The following is a 20,455-nucleotide window of genomic DNA, read 5'->3' as shown; positions in this document are numbered from 1 at the left end:
TTCGAAATGTCAAGATCACTCTTCGTTACGCTACTGCAGTTAGAGTCCAATATATTTATCGAGAGATTAATACTGCAATAGAGTGGATGACAGTTTTTATTGCTGACTATTCTGATGACTGGATCTGGAGACAGGAAGGAGACTGCTTATTGGATTTGTGAGATTTTTTTATATCTTTATCTTTTGGACTACTCTCGAATCAGACTGATGTGACCGTCTGTTTATATAAAAAAAATTAATTTTAATCAATTTTTTTATATTTTTTTGATAAATAGAAATCTTTTACTTCAGTGTATGATCCCAAGGCCTATGGCTATTTTTCTATGAAAAATGCATAAAATTTACTTTCCACTTATATCAAAAAAAATAGAAATTTTTTTCTTTGTCATGAGTTGAAAAAAAAAATTAATATTTTTTCATCCACAAGCACAGTAGAAAAAATCATACAGTAAAATTTATATTTTAATTTTTTTTTTTCTTCTTCCCATCACGATGATAATTCGTATGGAATGGACCTTGGCATCTGCTCCGCACGTCACAGGTTAGAGACCATATGCAGTCTCTTAAATAAAAGAATTTATCTTCAAAGTTTGTGCGGATAAGAGCAGTGGGGTGGGGGCCCTTATGGTCATGTCCAGAGACTCACCCTATTTTTTTTACAAAAAAGAAAATTATTTTTTTATATATTTTTTTTCCTTCTCCATGGAACATACACCGATCCTCTTTACTGTCACTGCCCTCCATGCTAGCCAATAATAAAAATGGCTTTCTTGGTTGTGAAAAATGTGGCCCTACCCCTCATGCTCCAGAGTCCTAGTTCATCTCTATTCCATTGTCTCTTCCACAACTACTTGCACATGTCCTTTCCCATTTCCCTCTCCATATTGGTCTCCCTTTCCGCTTTTCCCTCAGTACAAAATCCATAAAAGAGATTGTCTTTATAGGGATCTGCTTCTATTCCAGTCATGAGCCCATCAACTTGCGAGACCCCACTTAGGGATAAGGTGCATATGATGTGTCTCCTTTAACTACGGAGTGAATGGTATTAGACTCAAAAGCAGGCACTGTGGGAAGCTGTAACTTCTGTAGCCATTGCTATCAGGATTCAAATGTGTGATATTGGCGAGAAAATGACCCCCTGTGACAATAAAAGGGATTCTATCTTTTATATTCTTTTGGCGGACCAGGAGACAAGCTGTTCGACTCCACTCTGATGAAAGAAAAAGGAATCAAACGAGCCTTGGATGTATCAAAACCAAGAGCCAATGCAACAGAAGGCCTTGATTGCCGCGTCCCTCTCTTCCCTAGAATATTTTTACCTCCCAGTAATCTCATTTCTACCGAGATGAATTCCTCTTCCTCTTCTTCTATGTGCATGCATCTAGAAGGACCGGAATTCATCTCATATGTTTTTTTTCTTTTTTGCCCATTTATCTAAGTCCACATGATATATTATCCTCTTCTGATTAACCATCTTATCTTTTATTTTATTTGCCAATTTATATGCTGGCCTCCGGTGATGTTGAAGGGACGCTGCAAAGACGCAGAGAATTATGTCTGCTCCGTGATACCACTTGACCGCTTCTCATTACCACTGTTAATCTGAAGTCGATACGTTATCAAAAAGGGCTATTGACTTCTCCATTGGTGATCCGATCCTAAGATCTCGGATCAGATTTCCTAGTGAATGACTAAATATTCGATCAGTTAGTTATTGGTAAGGAACCGACTTCTTTGTACTGAATTCCTTGTAGTTTCTTCTGCGTAATCAACTTCTTTTGAAAGAGGTACTTCTCCTTTAATTTCTCCATCTTCTCTTTTCCTTTAAATTTAGCAAAACTAAGAGGATTAGTAGGATTCTCATTAATGCTTGTTAAATGTGGATAATCTCCTCTCTAATGCATCGTACTTTCTCATCTGAACTATTCTTGCAAGGATTAATCTTTGTATGGAAATTAAAGATGGAAAAATAGTATATAGTTGGTGTACTCGCACCTACGCCCACACACAAAAAGGCACGGTGAGACCTTTATCACTTTCTCTTTATTCTGTTGGGCTAAAACTACATCCTTCTAGGAGCTGTCCTCATCGCCTCGATTGGAGATAATGCACCAAGATGCTCGACTACTTCAATTTGAATCCCCACCACTTCACCCAACTCTATATAAGAACCCTTAACCCCCGTTCTATCTCCATCCTTTCCCTTTATTACCAGATCTTCTTCTTCTTCTTCCTTCTACTCCTCCGATTGCAACTGCCGCTGCTACCACTACCACCAGCACCGCTACTACCGCTACCGCCACTACTAAACTTCCGTCTACTATGCCTTTCTGGGAGAATCTAGCCGTTGAAGCTTCAGCTGTTCTCTTCTCATCCGTGGCTTCACATTAGGTTCAGGAAGTAATGGTGCAGCCAAGGATGACTTGCCGACCCTTCTATAGAATTCTCCTGTTCCTCCTTTGGAGGAATTTTAGAAGAAGAGGCCGGCAAGTTGTCCTTGGCTACACATTATTTCCTGCTCCTCATGCGAGTCCTGTGATGATATTGCTCCCATGATACCCAAATTCCGGGAGTTTTTCTAAAATTCCAGGCGTTTTTATTGTTTAAGTGTAACAGCAGTTTGATATCAGACAAAAAAATGTCCAATATTTCTGTATCATTTTTTTGTTGCTCTCACAACAACAGGTCTGTTACAGTTTCTCAAGATTCTCCATTCTGTTAACAATATTCTCCATTCAGATCAATACAATTCGTGCTACAATAGGTCTACATGAAATACAACATAAATTCAACTGTTGCTTCCTGTGGCTGTTTTTTTTTTTTTTTTTAATGCAAAGGGAGGTTGGAAATGCCCTTCCTGTGACTGTTTAGTGCTATCTATTCAATTTACATTAGAGTCATACTCCATGCTTTAATTTACAGTGCCAGATTATAAATTTTTTTCTATTATTTCATCAATCCGATGATTTAATTTGGTTACCTTTTTTTTGATGAAAGGGAAGGAGACCCACTCTATACTTCGTCAGGATTAATTTGGTTACATTGAATCATGATGCACATTCGAAAGAAGGAGCTTTCTACTTGCTAAAGGTCTTGATTCTTCTCATCTTTCTCCACTTATATATATATATATATATGTGCTGATTTGCGTGCTAATTTTTCCAGTCAACATTCGTTTTTTGATGGCTTTATGCAATACCCTTAATTCCAAGAATCATCTTGCAAAGTAGAACAGTATAGATGTTCGAACTAGGCTCGGTTCAAATAGCCAACATCCCTTTGCTCATAGGTCAAGATATTACCCCTTTACTGGGAAAGATCATGGCTTATATCCTATTGGACTGCTTAATTTTTCCTCTAAAAATATCGTTGGTTTACAAGCAGAGATAACAGTTTCACAGCACAATGATTATTGAAGCTCTTGGCAAGACAGATTTGGACTTATAATGCCTACCTTTTTCATTTTGTAATGTCCGTGTGCCTATGAGGTACAATTGATACAAGCCACAGCAGGAGCTAAAGAGATTATTGGTTAATGTGAGTTCTATTTTTAAATATTAGATCACCGACACCCTTCTACCAGGGAACTAACCCATATATGTACTAAATTTACACTGTAATCTTTTGTCATATGATCATTTTGTAGGATTCTTCCAGCTCTTAGGCTTTTCAATACTTTGTTCCTTTTTCAAACTTCTTGTATGAGTTGCATAATAAGGATTTGGAAAATGAATGATGTAGCCATTTGTGTATTATTTCCTTATTTTTACCTGCTAAAAAAATGACAATGAGCCATCTCACATTCTTTTATAGTACATTGTTTTTGTCAGTGATAGGGATTCATCACATGTGCTCATGGATTCTCTTATTTCAGACAGATTAGAGAGAGAGAGAGAGAGAGAGAGGGTACATGATATTATCTATCATCATTTCTTCTAGCAGACAAGGTACCTTTTAACCTTCCCGACAACTTACCTTCTACTAGCGACATGTAAGTTTTGGTTCTAGCATTTGATATCACATTTCACTTGTACCTCTCATTATTTTAATATTTGATGAAACATTCTATTACTAAGAATTCGGCTTCATTGATGGAAACAAGATCAAGAGTCCGTCTATTAATTGAACGTGGTATCTCATTGGATGCTTTTTCCCATGACAGGTTTGTGAAACTAAATAGCTTAGTTTTTGAACACTGGTAGATATATAATCTAGTCATATTTCAGTCTTAGGCATCCATATTGATACAAACCATCACATGCATGCTTACTGCAACATCAGAAAATGTTATTCTTTTTGTGGGATGAAAAACATCAAAAAAGGTTGTAATAGAAGTTAGATTTGCTGCAAGTTTGAACGACACAATCACAATCTATTTCTGTTTGTTTTTTTCCACACATTGAACCAGAAGAGCACACCTCACTGCAAAACTAATTTAAAATTCTTTAGATTTCTTGGAATAATGATGAAAGTGTCGAGCTTATGATCTCCCTCCAGCTCAAGCGCTGAGGAGGCAGGTACCAACCAGCAGACCAAAGTCTGATTTGAGCAAAGCACATTTTAACTTCTAATCAAGGGGTACTATCTGTAGAGCCATCATTCTTTATAGATGTGCTATTTCTGAGATCTCAACATATATGGAGACCAATTTTTGAGTGACTTTATTTTTATATGAGCAAAATAATAGTATTCTCTTAGTTATCCTTTTCTTCCAATTTTTCATATATGCATGTATTGAATCCAGTTGTGTATGTTTCTCCAATACATGCTATGATATCCAAAAATTGTTTTTCTTCCAGGAATTGGAGTGAGTCAATAAACTTGTTTTTTCCTAATTAAAAGAAGTGATTGATTACTCCGAGAAAGGAAAGAGGAGAGATGATCATATATATAAGAGCTGAGGGCGAATGCCCTTGGGAGTGTATAGATGTCATCTGGACAAGGAGACTGGATAACATAAGAGTGTGCAAGTCAAGCTGTGGAACAGCAATACGGCATCAAAGCTGAGGAATCTCCACTAGCTGAAAGCAATTGGTTGAATACTGGCATACGGTTCAACATTCATGGCAAAATCTATCATCAGCTTTTTGAAGCTTGTGGCGAGTTTGTTACGAAGTCAGATCGATCTTTTTATATTTTCTTAAATATTGCTGTATGGAAAAGTACGGGTGTTACTGAAATGAATAAGGATGGTCTGGACACCTCCACTCTGGTGCTAACTCTGAAAAATTTCCAGAAGAAAGTTTTGATTGTTGAACTAATGAGAGGCATGCATTAAAAACAACCTAACTGCCAACGGTTCAAGCATCTCATTCTGAGGACAACATTTGTGAGATATCGGTGAAACATGTGGATCCTTCTTAAGAGTTCGTTTTTTTTTATAGATAAATATTATGAGAAAATTGATCAATTTTTCTATTGATCAATTTATCATGCTCTAATACTTTTCTACATAGATAAATTATTTTTTCATGGATAATATTTATTCATAAAATGAAAAAAAATCTTACCCACCTAGGAGGTACATAAGCCATTTTTCCATCAATTTCAAAAATAATTTTTTATTTCATTCCTAATATATCCTTAACCCGATAATAATAATATAATAATATATAATATTATCTTATATATAATAAATATAATATTATTATCCGATAATAATATTTTATTATTTTAATATAATATACTATAATAATAATATAATGTTATAATATATTATTTAATATATATTAATATTATATACTATATTATGATAATATACTTTATTTTAGTATATATAATATAATTTATTATATTATGTATAACATATATTATTCATATTTATGAATATATATTATATATAATATTATATATTATAACACACAAAATATAATATAATATAATATATATTAAATATAATTATATTTATATAATAAATAATATTATGAAAAATATACATACATTTTAACAACTTATCTAAGAAACTAGTAATGCAAAGAACATGGTTGATAGATACATGAGCCATTTTTTAATGCATAAAAGAACATAAATAACTTATTTTTCTATCTAAATATTGTTTAGAAAAGTACTTATTCAGAAATAAATAGATTTCTAGATAAATTTTTTATCTTCAAAATAACGGACCCTTAAGCAATATGTTGTGACTGTGATACCAGCTTCTTAGAAGAAACTAGAAGGTAAAGATGTGACAATCCTTCTCTTGGGTGAATTATGCTTAGAATTTGGAAATGAGATGAAGGTTTATTTTTCTCTTTTTAATGTGATATGGAAGTTAAGATGAAGTTTTACTTAACTTGAGAAGAAAATGCAATAAAATGGAATAGTCACATTATAGGTATTCGCATATGAATTATGTGAAAACCTGTCTGTCTTGTGAAATATAAACTTCACCTACTTTCTGTCATCTATCTTTTTAGGATGTTCTTGGTTGCCACTAACAAGAAAATTAATATGGAGAAGAAACAAACTAATCAAATTTTTTTGTTTGATTGTGTTGAGTTTTTATTTTTTTTTGGGGGGTGGAGAGGGGGGGAGAGGGGGTACATTGAGAAAATTATAGAAGTTTTGGCAAATGATGTGAGAATTGCTAAAATTTTGTTTAATTCATAGGTCCTTTTCCATTTTCTCTCTCAAAAATTGGTAGCAAGAAAGAAAGGATGCAAATGTTGTTTTTTGAGTAAAAACTAGTCCTCTTTCTAGTCCCCTTTTTTTGGTTTAATATCCTTCAATTCCCAAACTTCGAGCAAAAGGATTCCCTCAAATTACTGATACTCTCTCTCCATTTGCATATCCCAACCCTGATATATACCATAACCATTGGATTCCATGACACAAATCTCGATAACAAATTTCATTGAATAAAAGCCGGGCATCATTAATATCTTCTCAAACTAAGTGCATGTTACCAAGAGCATCGATATTTGAATGTTAGAACCTAGCCCAACTTGGATACTTTCAACTGTGAATCTCCTAGCCCAATTCAGCATGGTTAGTCAGACAAAACCTTTAGAATTGGTATTGCAAGATGATCTGCTAAAAAGCAAAAAATTTGAAATAACAACAAACAATCATAACAAAAAAAATAAGACACAATGATTTACGTGATTTGACTTTTGGCCTAAGTTCACAGACGAAGATAGGAGAGATTTCACTATATCAAAAAGATAAAATACAAAGAGTATACAACAGCTTAAATAACAAAAGACGCATATCATAAAAGATATGATTACAATGTATAGCCACAACCCTAAAACAAAGAAAAAAGGCCAAAATACCTAAATGGATTAACAAAGTCTTGGGTTCGTACCGTGGGTCATATCATATTCAAGCAACACTCAATAAATCTCCATCTTGGCTTGAATTCCATCAAGCTACAATATAAAATAGTGAACTCTCCATCTCTTCCAACAATGCCTCCAAGAGCCTAGCTCAACATCTCAATATACAAACCCAATCTAAGCAGTGCTTGAACTTGAGAGTGATAAGTGGCTTAGTCATCATATCTGCCATAGGAATCTTCTTCAAGTGCAATAACTCATGATATAACATCCCGAATAAAATGGCATCTAAATTGATATGCTTGATCCTCTTATAATATATCTGATTTTTAGTTAAATGTATAACACTCTGATTATCATAATAAATAATAGTCATATCTTACTGTAAGCTAAGATCACGAACCAAACCTCACAACTAAATGGCCTCCTTCATCATTTCTGCCACTGCTATATACTTTCTCTCTGTAATAAACAAAATAATAATAGACTATAGAGTCACTTTCCAACTAATGGCACAATCTGAGAGAGTGAAGACATAGCATATCAGAGACCTTCTCTTATCCAAGTCATCAGCATAATCAGAGTACATAACCAAAAAACTGCTACAAGTATTTGAACTTCGATTATACACCAAATCACAGTATGCCAATGGACCCTTCCTAGATGCCCTATACACCTGCTGACTACACTAATAGCTTGTGAGATATCTGGATATGTGCCAACAATGGCACATGATACTTCCAACTACATTAGCATATGGAACACATGATGTATATTCGTCCTTCTCATCTGATTGTGAAAATAAAGCAGTTGAAAGTCTGAAGTGTATTGAAAGTAGAGTACTCATTAGCTTGTAATCCTGCATATATCAAAATACCCAGACATCTTTTGAATATAATTTTTCTATACAAGAACAATCTACCCATGCGTCATCCCTATGAATCTCTATACCTAAAAACTTCTTTTTGCATCCCAGTCCTTCATCTCAAATTCATTGCTAAGATGAGTCTTTGACTTCTTAATCTCAAAAATATTCTTTATTGCAATGAGTATGTGATTAATATCACTATAAAAAAAATAAACTATTAGGATGCCATCGCAATAGTCAGTTTACCATTGCTAATAACATTACGATGGAATACCATCATTAAAAATCCGATGGAAATAATCTCATCACTAACTACCATTATTAGCGATGGTAAACTCATCGTTGCTAATAACAGTAATTAGCGATATATTAGCGATAAAAGTCATCATAATAATTTTAATTTTTTTTAATTAAAGTATCAAAAAATTATTAATGATGATCTTTGTCATCACTACTACCATTGCTAATTATTTTTTATTTTTAATAAAAATTTTAAAAAACTATAAGCGACGATAGATTTTTATTTTTTTAAAATTTTATAATTAAATATCTAAAATTTATTTTAATTACATTAACAAGAATAATATTTTTTAAAATTTATTATAAATAAAATAATAATTATTAACATAATCATAAATATAAAATTAATTATATTATATTAAAAATATAAATTATATAATTTTATAAATTTATACTGCTTTACACGTATCAAAATTACATACATATGAAAAAAAAATTATGTAAGATTCTCCTCATCTTATTTCTACTCCTGTACGTCCTCTCTAGTAGCTGGTGGATAAGAATCGGATTCCCAATATCTTATAATAAAAAAATAAAATATTATTAATAAGTTTTGATACGAAAGTATATATGTCGATACAAAATGTATATTTTAATATACTGCTTCGATTCATGAACAGATTATTTTTACACATTTCATTCGATGATACGGAGCTATAGACACTCCTGATCTATTGATTGGATGGTTAGATTGAACTTTTACCTCCTAGATCCTCCTTCTCAGACTGAAGCCTAAATATATGAAGCTTTTAAATATAAACATGTAAAACAAATAAAAAAATTATTAATAGACTTATTTGCTCTAAAAGTTGGATACTGCTCCATATGACTGTGGGATCACTGGTGACCCCACGTCATCTGAACTTGAGAGTATCAAGACATCATAAAGAATGTTAGATGATTAAGATGATTAAAAAAGAAAAAAATCAGATGATTCAAGGAAATGGGTAAACTTACTAGCACCAGAGAAATTCTAGTTGGCAAAGTAGCTTGGTATGGTAACAAAGAATTTTCCTTCAAGGTCTAGAAGATAGCATTAGAGTTTTCAAGTCCCAATTTGTCGAAAGTTAAAAAGAAAGAAAATAAAGAATGACGAAGGAGAGAGGGATGCAAAGAAGAAGAGCAGGAGGAGAAAGAAATTTAGAAGCCAACCTGGGGAAAGATCCCTCCCGCATTATCTTTTTCTCCTTTCTATCTAATGATGGCTGCATGTCGGTTGTTTACGGAACAAAGACTTTCCATAGCTACCTCGCCTGATCGATAGAGGAGGAGAGGCATACAAAGAAGAAAAAAAGATGGAGAGGGCATGAGCTGGAGAACCAGGAGGGGATGCGACGTAGAGAATCCAACAGGCGACGGTAAAGTGGCACAGGGATGCCGGCAGAGATGGTGGCATGTGAGCTAGAGAACTAAGACATGTTTTCAACTATTTGCAACTTCATTTCTTCATTTACACTAAACCTATCTAATTTTACTATAAACTTTAAAGATATCATGTTGGCCACCTTGAGTCTGGTCCAAAAAATTTTTCGAATTGGGGCCGGATCTAAGGCCTAAAATTCAATTATCGAGCCACTCCGACCATCATCGGAGTAGATAAGTGGGCTAGAGTTGGTCTGACGATGGCCTGACCTCGAACCCTTATCATTGAAGACGTAAGGCCTGGCCTTGAGCCCCTACCATTGAGTTGTCGTCGCTGTCACTAATACTCACAGTACAACGGTGGCACAGATCCAACGGTGTGGTCTGACAGCACGGCACTTTGACGGCTAGGGCTCCGAAGGAGGGCAGTGGGACTGCGGGTCAGATAAATAGGTGGAATCTATATCTCATTGAATAGAAAAACTTTTGACCAAATGATAAATTAGCTTTTATGAATTAGATAAATAAGTGGAATCTAAGGTGCCTGAAAAATTGCACAAAAGAGTAGAGGCAACAGTTGCTCTTCATATGATCAATTACCACACATTATTTAAAGTGTCTTCTGCAAAATTCCTTCTATTAATTTGCATTAAAGATTACAAAATAAAAAAATAAACCTTGAAACTATCATCAGAGATTGAATTCCTAATACATTCAAAGAGCTGTTGAGCAATTCTATTAAGTTGAACTTCATCACGAGCTTGTTGACACCAGCAAACATCAGAACCTTAAGATCAGGATTTTTTGAATATTTTGGGCATATAAATTAAAGTCTTTTGCCACTAACAATGCATTTGAGGCAATGTACAATCAATTTTTGAAAAATTAACTTAACTACTACATGACAGATGTTTGGAGTGCCAGGGCAACCTTCATAATGCTTAAATCGATATTTTTTTTTCAGTTCATAAAAATGATAAATCTCAAGATTTTGGTGAGAATATAAAAAAGAATATTCACATACTAAATAGCATATCCAACATAAATCAACTAATAATGACCGTCAAATATTTATGGGCCAACACATAAACTTCATAATTAATAAAGTTGAGAGAGTCAACTTGGTTCCTTTTCTCAGATCAACCAACTTGAAAAATAAAGATAATTTAGAAAATATAAGCATAACTTAATATAAATAGACATAGATAATTCTGGAATACATATTTTAAATCCATGGATATACACAAGTACAAGCACATTCATTTATTAAATAGGCATAAAAGCAAACACCAATACAGGGATATATATGTTGTTATAGTCTACAACTTTATATTAACAAACTAATAGAACATTAGCAACTTAGCAAATTATTAGAAAAAATTCATAGAGCACATAGGTTTAGATACGAGTCATATAACTATTTGGTGAGTCTCTACAAACATTAGCTTCAAATTATTTTGGTAAGAGTTGAAAGTTAATAAAAAAAAAAACTAAATATAAACTAAAGAAGCCCATGTACAGTATATCAATCAAAACTACAAATCTATAATGCAAGCATGTTTAGATCTACCGAGTGAGAAGAGGGGCAGCGGCTCTCGATGGCACTGTTGCAGCAAGCAAAGGAGCCGATGGTGGCTAATGGCGGTAAGTAACAGTGGCTGTCTGAGGGAAGAGAGTGGCGGTGAAGCGATCGATGATGATTGATCGACGATGAGGTGATCGGGATGAAAAGAAGAGGATGTCGATGGTGCTGAGTGGTGGAATGGTGATGATCTGCCTTAGGCAGCCGATAGATGAGCATGACAAGGCAATGAGGTTGCTGGGCATAGTGAGGTGGCGATCGGCGACCTTGATGGGCACGGGCTGCACGGTGAGGCATTATGGTGAGGTGGTGACCGATGAAGTTAATAAAATGGCTGGACATCCAAAGGGAGAAAGCGAGGGCGACAGTCCGATGGCTCGAAGAGGCGGTCCGACAGCTTGGGGAGGTGGGCCGGAGGCTTGAGACTCAGAGAGACGGTCAGTGGCTCAGGGAAGGGGTCTAATAGCGAGGAAAGAGGGTGACCGGAGGCAGCTAGGGGAGATGGGCTGGGGGCTCGGGGAGGAGATCGAGGCTCGAGGAGGCGATCGAAGGGCTCGAGATCCGACGGATTGGGATCGGGGAGGTGGTCGGGGGAGATGGCCAGGGCCTCGGGAGGCGGTTGGGGGATCGAGGCTCGAGGAAGCCTAATCCGATGGTGGAGAAAAGAGGGGGACTAGAGGCGGTCGGGGGGAGGTGGGCCAGGGGCTTGAAGAGGCGATCGAAGGCTCAGCAAAGCGAAATCCGATGATTGGTCGCCGTCGATGGGGGAAAACAAGATCTGGAGGCTCGAGGAGGGAAAATTGAGGAGAGGGGGTCAGTCGTCAGTAGGAGAAAATGAGAGGGGGTGAGGAAAAATGAGGGTGCCCAATTAGACAAAAACCATGGAAACCGAGGGGTGGGGGGGATCGGGGAAAAAAATTTAGGATTATAGTGATGGCAAAATATCATCACTAATAAGATGCTTTGTCGCTAATAATCTTAAAATAAATTAAAAAAATAAAATTATTTTTTATTAGTGATGCAACTAGCCATCGCTAAAAGTCAAAAATATCATCGCTAATATTTTTTTTTATGATGATAAATTTATTGGTCACCATTTTCGTCGGTAAAAAATATTATTAGCGACGATAAAATTATCATCGCTAATAGCCATCGATAAAAAGAGTTTTTCTTGCAGTGTATAAAGCAACAAATAAATAAAGAACCATCTGGAAGCATCCTATGATAAACACAGCTGTCATGTCACTCCTAGAGTAACCATGTCCAAGCATAAATGCATTAAACTACTTATATCATTGCCTCGAAGATTGTTTCAAACCATACAATGATTTTCTCAACAAGCAAACATGGTCCTCCTTATTCTGAATAATAAATCCCTTTGATTGCTATATGAAAATCTGTTCTTCAAACTCACAATATAAGAAAGCTGTCTTGATATAAAGCTTATATGTAACAAACTACTTATACTATTATCTCGAAGATTATTTCAAACCATACAATATTTTCTCAACAAGCAAATATGGTCCTCCTTATTCTAAACAACAAATCCCTCTTATTGTTATATATAAATCTATTCTTCAAGTTCACAATATAAGAAAACTATCTTGATATTAAACAGCTCAAGCTCTAAGTTAAATAATGCAACAATAGCAAGCAAACATGAATAGAACTATGTTTCACAACATGATAGAAAACTTCATTAAAGTCGATATCTTTCTTCTGATTATAGCCCTTTGCATAAGTATACTTTGAACCTTATAGCTTCAACCTTCAACCTCCGGGATTCTTTCTTTCTTCTTGAAGATCCATTTACCCAATAATCTTCTGACCCTTTGGTGGTTTAACGAGCTCCCATGTCTGATTCTTACGAAGAAATTCAATCTCCTCACTCATAGCATTAGACCATTATACAAACTCACTACTAGTGATGGTCTTATGATAATTGATAGAATTCTAAACCTCAATGGACTTTACCATAGATAATGCAAAAAAGACTAAATCTACATATCCATACCTCTGAGGGGGTCTAATCTACCCCCTCAATCTACTTGTGGTTATGACATACTGTTACTGGTATGGAACATCTCTCTCATCAATAATCTCAAGCTCATCATCATAACTAGCTGAATTGAAGTATCATATGGTGATAGATGAATTGAAGGTTTAAACTCAAACTCTAATTACTTATCAACATCATGATCTTTATTTATAGTAACTAATTACTTTCTTGAATGAAACATAGCCTTTTTGTCAAAGGTAACTTCTCTATTGATGAGAAATTTTTGAGAACCAAACTCAATACACCATAATTTGTGGTCTTTCATCTCAGACTGATAACCAAGGAAGATACATTTTTGTGCTATTTTTTTAAGTTTACTATCACTGACATATGTATAAGTAAGACAACTAAATATCTTTAAAATAGAATAATTAACAGGTATACCTAGACCATACCTCAATAGGAGTCTTTAACTCAATAGTAGTGGATGGACATCTATTCACCAAATAGCATACTATATTAATAGCTTCAGTCCAAAAATTCTAAGATGAATTTGATTGAGAAAGCACACACCATGCGATCTCCAAAGGAGTCCTGTTTATATGTTCTACGAAACTATTTTGCTGTGATGTCTTTTTAACTATGTGATGTCTCACAATGCTTTTAGCCTCATAGAACTCATTAAATCGATCCTCACAAAACTCTATACCATTATTAGTTCTTAATCTCTTGATCTTCTTGTCAGACTATTTTTCAACAAATATTTTTTATTTCTTAATATGAAAAGATTTTATTCTTATACTTTAGAAAGTATATCTAAATTTTTTTCAAAAAATTATCAACGAAAGTCAACGAATATCAAGAACAGCCTTTAGACTAAACAGGTGCAGGTTCTTAAGGATCAAAATGGATATAATCCAACATATCCTTTATCCTGTAGATGGTTAAGCTAAACTTGACTCTAGACTGCTTTCTATAAATATAATACTCACAAAAGTCAAGCTTCTCAATTTTCTAACTGCACAATAAATCTTGTTTGCTCAAAATAGGCATGCTAACCTCACTCATATAATCCAAACACAAATATCAAAAATAAATACTATCCGAATCTGGATTTGATGAGAAAACTAATGCAGCACCAACAACTATGCTATCCTAAAGCAAATAGAGGTCATGAAATTATCTATTTTTAAGCACACCAAGAGTATCTTTTGAAATATTTAAAACTCTATCTTCATCAGAATATTTAAAATCATGTGAATCTAGAGTACTTAAAAAAATCAGGTTCTTTCTCAAACTTGATACATGCTGCATATTGAATAAGGTCCTAACAATATAATCATGCATCCTGATCTGAATAGTTCTATACCAATAACTTATCGGACATATTATTCTTCATAAGCACAACACCACCATCAATAGGATGATAAGTAGAAAATCAATTCTGATAAGGATACATATGTAAGAATATGTTAAATCAAGAATCTAAGCATCTTCAGATAAACTGATAGATATTGAGAGGATATTGACACCATCTGAAATATCTTCTGCTACACTGATCGAATCATCAGTATTGGAGATATTATCGGACTCTCCCTTCTTTTCTTTGAGTGTAAGACGATCAGATTTCTAGTGTCTTTCCTTTTTATAGTAATTATATTTGCCTTTCTATCTTTTTTTTTGGATTTTGATCTGTCTTTATTACTTTCTGAATTTGAATCCAAATTTTTTTATTTGATCTACCTCTAGCAATCAAACCATCTATCTAATTTTCATCATAAGTTTCAGATATTCTTTTCTTTAACTCTCAAGTTCAATGAAGCTCCTATGTCTTCTACAAAAAGAGTGTCCCGACCATATAGCATAGTAATAACAAAATGCTCAAACAGGGAGGTAATGAATATAACATAATTAGGGTTTGATTCTCATCATCAAGTTTCACATCAATATTTTTTAAATCTAGAATAATTTTATTGAATTCATCAAGATAGTCTATAAGAGGCATACCTTCCTTCACCTAAAAAGTATAGAGCTACTATTTCAGATTAAGCCGATTTGTTTGAGATTTGGTTATATAAATGCTCTCCAACCTGAGCTATAACATTGTAGCAGATGACTCATCTATAACATCTCATAGAAGCTCAACTGTTAGAGTAACCAAATCACTCTGTGTGCACTTCTAGTAGATCATCCTTATCCTCCTCTAACAATATTATTGACAAAGTATCTCTATTTTTTAGTACCTTTAGTAATCTCTACTGAACCAATAGGGCTCGCATCTTCACATGTTAAAGACTGAAATCATTCTTTCCATTAAATTTTTCGATCTTGAATTTCGTAGTCATTATGAAAAAATCATAAAGAATAAAAAATAGAATCAATAGATAATTAAAATCCAAAACAGATCTGATGAATAAATCTGAACAAATCTAAACCCTAGGCTCTGATACTAATTTATTACAAAATTACTTGTTAATAAGTGTGAAATTCAAAATAATAATAAATAATCACATGCAAAAAAATAGGACACAAGAATTTACATGGTTCAATTTTTGGCCTATATACATGGACAAAGATGTGGAGAAATTTTACTATATAAAAAAGATGGAGTACAAAGAGTATACAAAGTGTTAAATAACAAAAGACGGTCCTTATATTACCAAAAATGTGATTACAATATATATATATATAGCCACAAATTTTAAAACAAAAAAAAAGATTAAAATACTCAAACAGACTAACAAAGTTCAAAATTGATCAAATTCATACTATAGGTTATATCAAATTCAAGCCAAACTCAATAATCAGGTCAAAGACCTATAGATTGGATTCTATTGAAAAGAGAAATGGCATTGGAAGCTGAATTGGTTTGAGAGGCTAGGGCATCGGATCATATTACTATAGAGATAGATATTAGGTTGGTCATTGCATTTGAAGGAGCAATCTTTGAATCTCAGGAGAGAGCAGGCATGGATGGACTTGCTGAGGAGGAGGTTGTCATGGTCGAGGCCTTGGGAGACCATGAAACCATGGTTTGTATTATGTTTTTGAAGGTGAAGCAATGTCTATACATAGAGAGAGGAGATGCAGGAGTCTAGGATGATGGGCATTCTCCTTGAAGGGAGATAGAGCACGGAAGGCAATGGAGGCGAAGGATTAGAGAGAAAGGAATTGTTTGAGCTTGGCTTTGGAGGAAGAGTGGGTTTAAGGGGAACATTTTATTTTTCACATTGCTCCTCCAGTGTCAGAGTTGTGACATATGACATAGCCATTAATTTTAGCAATCAGAATCCTTTTGCAGGACCACTTGTGCAATGCAGACTCAGTGTAGGCATCTCTGGATGGTCGTCATTAGGAGATGGGTGGCTATCAGGCAGATATATATCATATTATATATGATACATGCTCATGGACTATCTTGTTTAATAATCATACAGTACTTTATAGTGCCATGCATGCACCTAGAGGATCCATTCTCTATTTCAAAAATAAAAGTTGGATTCTTGGATCCGATGCCCTTACGAGGTGGGTTTGGATTATATATTTCATATAAAAGAATGATTCATCTTCTTTAGCATCGTTAATCATTGGATCACATAATGGCCGCTTCAACATCTATAAAAGCAGATGGATGAAAAGATTGGAATACTTTGAGAGCTGTTCAATATAAGATCCAATAGTTACACCGTGAAAGAAGATCAAACATTCTTTCATGCAAAAGATGCAACCCAAACCCTTGTAAGTGAAAAAATATTCATTGCAACGGTGATACTATGTCAAATTTGTAACAAAACAATGAACGTCTTTATATTTCATCGATTATCATATATTGCATGAATTTTCGTAGATAATACCCCACATTATCCTATGTATTCCATCTATTCTTAACTTTTTATTGGTTTGTTATAACGGTGACGTAGTATCACCGTTGCAACGAATATTTTCTCTTGTAAGCCGACCCACTAGCTCCTGCTAACTCTTCCATCTTGTAATAGTGTGGAACCATAGAGATGTGTGCATTTTGCTCAGAGGTCTGCCCCAACTAGAGTCCCATCCTTGGAGTCCTACACATTAGCACCTGAATTGGTATAAGATTTCCATTTAATTTTTCTTTTGTCAAAATAGAAGGGTAAGTCCCAACTTTTCCGTTCTACATCCACCCATCCTGAGAGGCTAACTTCAACTGGAATCATACTTTCATTCCCTTGCCTAAGTGATAAGGAATGATATTATCCATGTAAGTACTCCATGGTTGGACTGGTCTAAGACTTGAATCCAGGATTTGAACTTGAAGGGAAAGCGCACCCTTGTAAAAATTACCTAGACCGAAATATTAGGATACACCCCCCTCGAAATCTGAATCTAGCATCTCTAACTTGTGTATGAAGAAGCATCATATGTAAATATGATTAAAGTAGCATTTTATCTGTCAACATATTTTGACAACATTTTTTAATCAAAATTATGCATCTTACTTCTTGTTATATATATTGCACGTACATAAAAGTTTATAGAACTGTTCATTAGAAGGGTGGGTACAGAAAAAAATATATTGTGCACATAATTATGGGAATAAGTAGGAAGATGTATGACTCTGCAATAACACATGATATACTGGGGAAAAAAAGGAAAAAAATGATTAAGTTTATCCTTTTAGTTGATAGTATTAAAACTTTAAAGTTATACAAAATGCATTCTGGTAATTGAAAAAAAGTGCACCAGTAAGAAAACCTCTCCTTAAAATGATAGCTTATAAGTTAGATCTTGACATACATACCCATATGACTAAAAGCACAAATAGCATGGCATCCTGTTCAATTTTTTATTATTCATAAGTATACTCATGATTTTGATTTGCATACTATTCTTAATTATTCCTCTCCCAAAAGAGATATGAAGATTTTTATTGCATTTTTTTTTTTTTGAGAGAGAGAGAGGAAGGAAGAACCGCTTATAATATTTTTTCAAATATAAATACTTAAAGATGTACACTCAAGATGCTAACTAGAACCTCCTGAAGGAGAGGAAAATACGATATTGTTAGCCAAGAAAGATATATGCTTAAAAAGATATAAGAAATATACTATATTTGTCTGAGAAATATTAAAGAATGCCTCAAGGATATTTGTTAACAAGATTTTCTTATTTATTGCCATAACATATCTTTTTTTATTGTCAATTAAACAACTATTCTCTTCATCAATTATCTTTTTGAATTTGCTTTGTAGAAATATCCTAAAACCTCTCCATCACAATCAAGTGGTGCTCTCTCTCTCCCTCTCTCTTCATGCAGATGGTTAAAGATTTATTTTGGGGAAGCATAAATGATAGATTTGAAGTTATAAATTTTTTGAAAAGAAAATTGTGAATGGTTTATATTAGAAAATATAGATCACTATAGAAACATAGATTAGTTCCCAACGAGATATTGATGTGTCATTTAAGATAATAAGAGATGGAATAATTTGCATATAATGCAACATTTAATTGTGCTCAATTGTAATATTAAGCCATTCATTGTAACAATCATTTACTGCAGAATGACTCTAATTATCAAATGATTGAATAACTGGAGTCAACTTATTTATAATACTTAGTTGGCATTCATAAGAAAAGTATCTAAAAAACAACAAATTCAGTATATCCTATTTAGTAGAAAACTGATATAGAACAAGGTTAAACAAATTCTTTCCTTTCCATGATAGCCAGCTTGGCCCACTAAGGGTAGGTGATAGAGTAAGGTGGAAAGAGAGCTCATATTGTAGATAATTAAGCGGGAGCTACTTTAGGTTATGGGAAGCAACATAAATAATAAACCTTCTATGACCCAATTATGAACATTTTGCTAGGTGAGGGCTAAGTTTATTTATCTTCTCAATCTTGGGAAGTGATTATCCGAGTAGCCTTGTCTCAGTACATGGAAGCCTTGCCAAATCTTAACTAGATTAGAAAAGTGGATAAAATGAAAGAGTCCTAAAAATGTATCGAACCACTATGAAATGGGTCCGAATGGTGATTAAAATTCCACAAAACCAATCTCATAAATGGGCATGGGTTGGTGGTTAAGTTGCCAAATCCTAAGTCTAGGTCCATACCTACCTGATCCAAGCATGCAAAAAAAAAAAAAAAAAAAAAATGATGCCCAAAATTTCGCTTGAGCTTTAATCATTCCATTGGTGATCCAAAATGTGTACTTGGCATGCCATATTGATGCTTATCACAAAATTTCACGTGCAGTGCTAATAACAATACCAAAACATCTGCAAATAATTCACATATCTATACTCAAACATTCTTCTCAAAGGAAACCTAATCTATAAAAAGTAATTCTTTATGTACCATATGCGATGTAATGAAAATACATCACCCATCTTATTGAGCCATATAGCCATCACTTTCCAATGTGCATGTAGTTCTGCTTTTTTATTTGAAATTTTGAATCATAAAAATACTCCTCCTCTTTTGAAAAAACTATGACATCTGTGGCCATATTATACATCTCCTAGTCAAATTATGATTTTCTGCACAACATAAAGTCATAAAAAAAAACATTTTAATTATCGAAAATTTATAAAATTTTTAAATGATAAAATATTTTTATTTTTTTATAATATTCTGTGATCAAATTATGACTTATTGTTACGTAGGAAGTCATAATTTGATCATGGAATGTCATAACATGACCATATGTCAATTTTTTTTAAAAAATGAAGAATATTTTTGTTATTAAAAATTTTAAATAAAAAATAAAATTATAAATATTAAATATTATAAAAAATAATAATTATGTGATCTAATAAAATAAAATTTTATATTTTTACCCTACCGCATGCAGTGGACTAAGACTTTCAGAATCTATAAAACATTACGAAGGCCCAGTATGGTGTCGCTGAACAAGGCCGTAGGCCCATAAACGCATCCCTGGTGCGCACTTTCGCGCCTGACCGTTCTCAGATTTTTACCGGAGTAATCTTTCAGCGGTAAAAGTACGTATCCAGGGGGCGTGAACAGCCCGCGACTTGTTCGGGAGACCGACCGCGGCGGTTGGATTAAAACGGGGCGCGCTC

At 34.0% G+C, this 20,455-nt stretch overlaps 1 long non-coding RNA gene across 1 annotated transcript; it reads left to right on the top strand.

Moving 5' to 3' along the window:
* Positions 1–2,032: 2,032 nt before the first annotated feature.
* LOC140858082 (uncharacterized) lies at positions 2,033–5,211 on the top strand. The gene is made up of 3 exons (XR_012141374.1): positions 2,033–3,090; positions 3,875–4,578; positions 4,800–5,211. It is a non-coding gene; the product is annotated as an uncharacterized lncRNA (long non-coding RNA).
* The last annotated feature ends 15,244 nt before the right edge of the window (positions 5,212–20,455 follow it).

This window comes from Elaeis guineensis, chromosome 5 (genome assembly GCF_000442705.2).
Source record: "Elaeis guineensis isolate ETL-2024a chromosome 5, EG11, whole genome shotgun sequence".
Taxonomy (NCBI): domain Eukaryota; kingdom Viridiplantae; phylum Streptophyta; class Magnoliopsida; order Arecales; family Arecaceae; genus Elaeis; species Elaeis guineensis.
The sequence above is the reverse complement of the archived record's forward strand: the minus strand, read 5'-3'. Positions and strand labels throughout refer to the sequence as shown.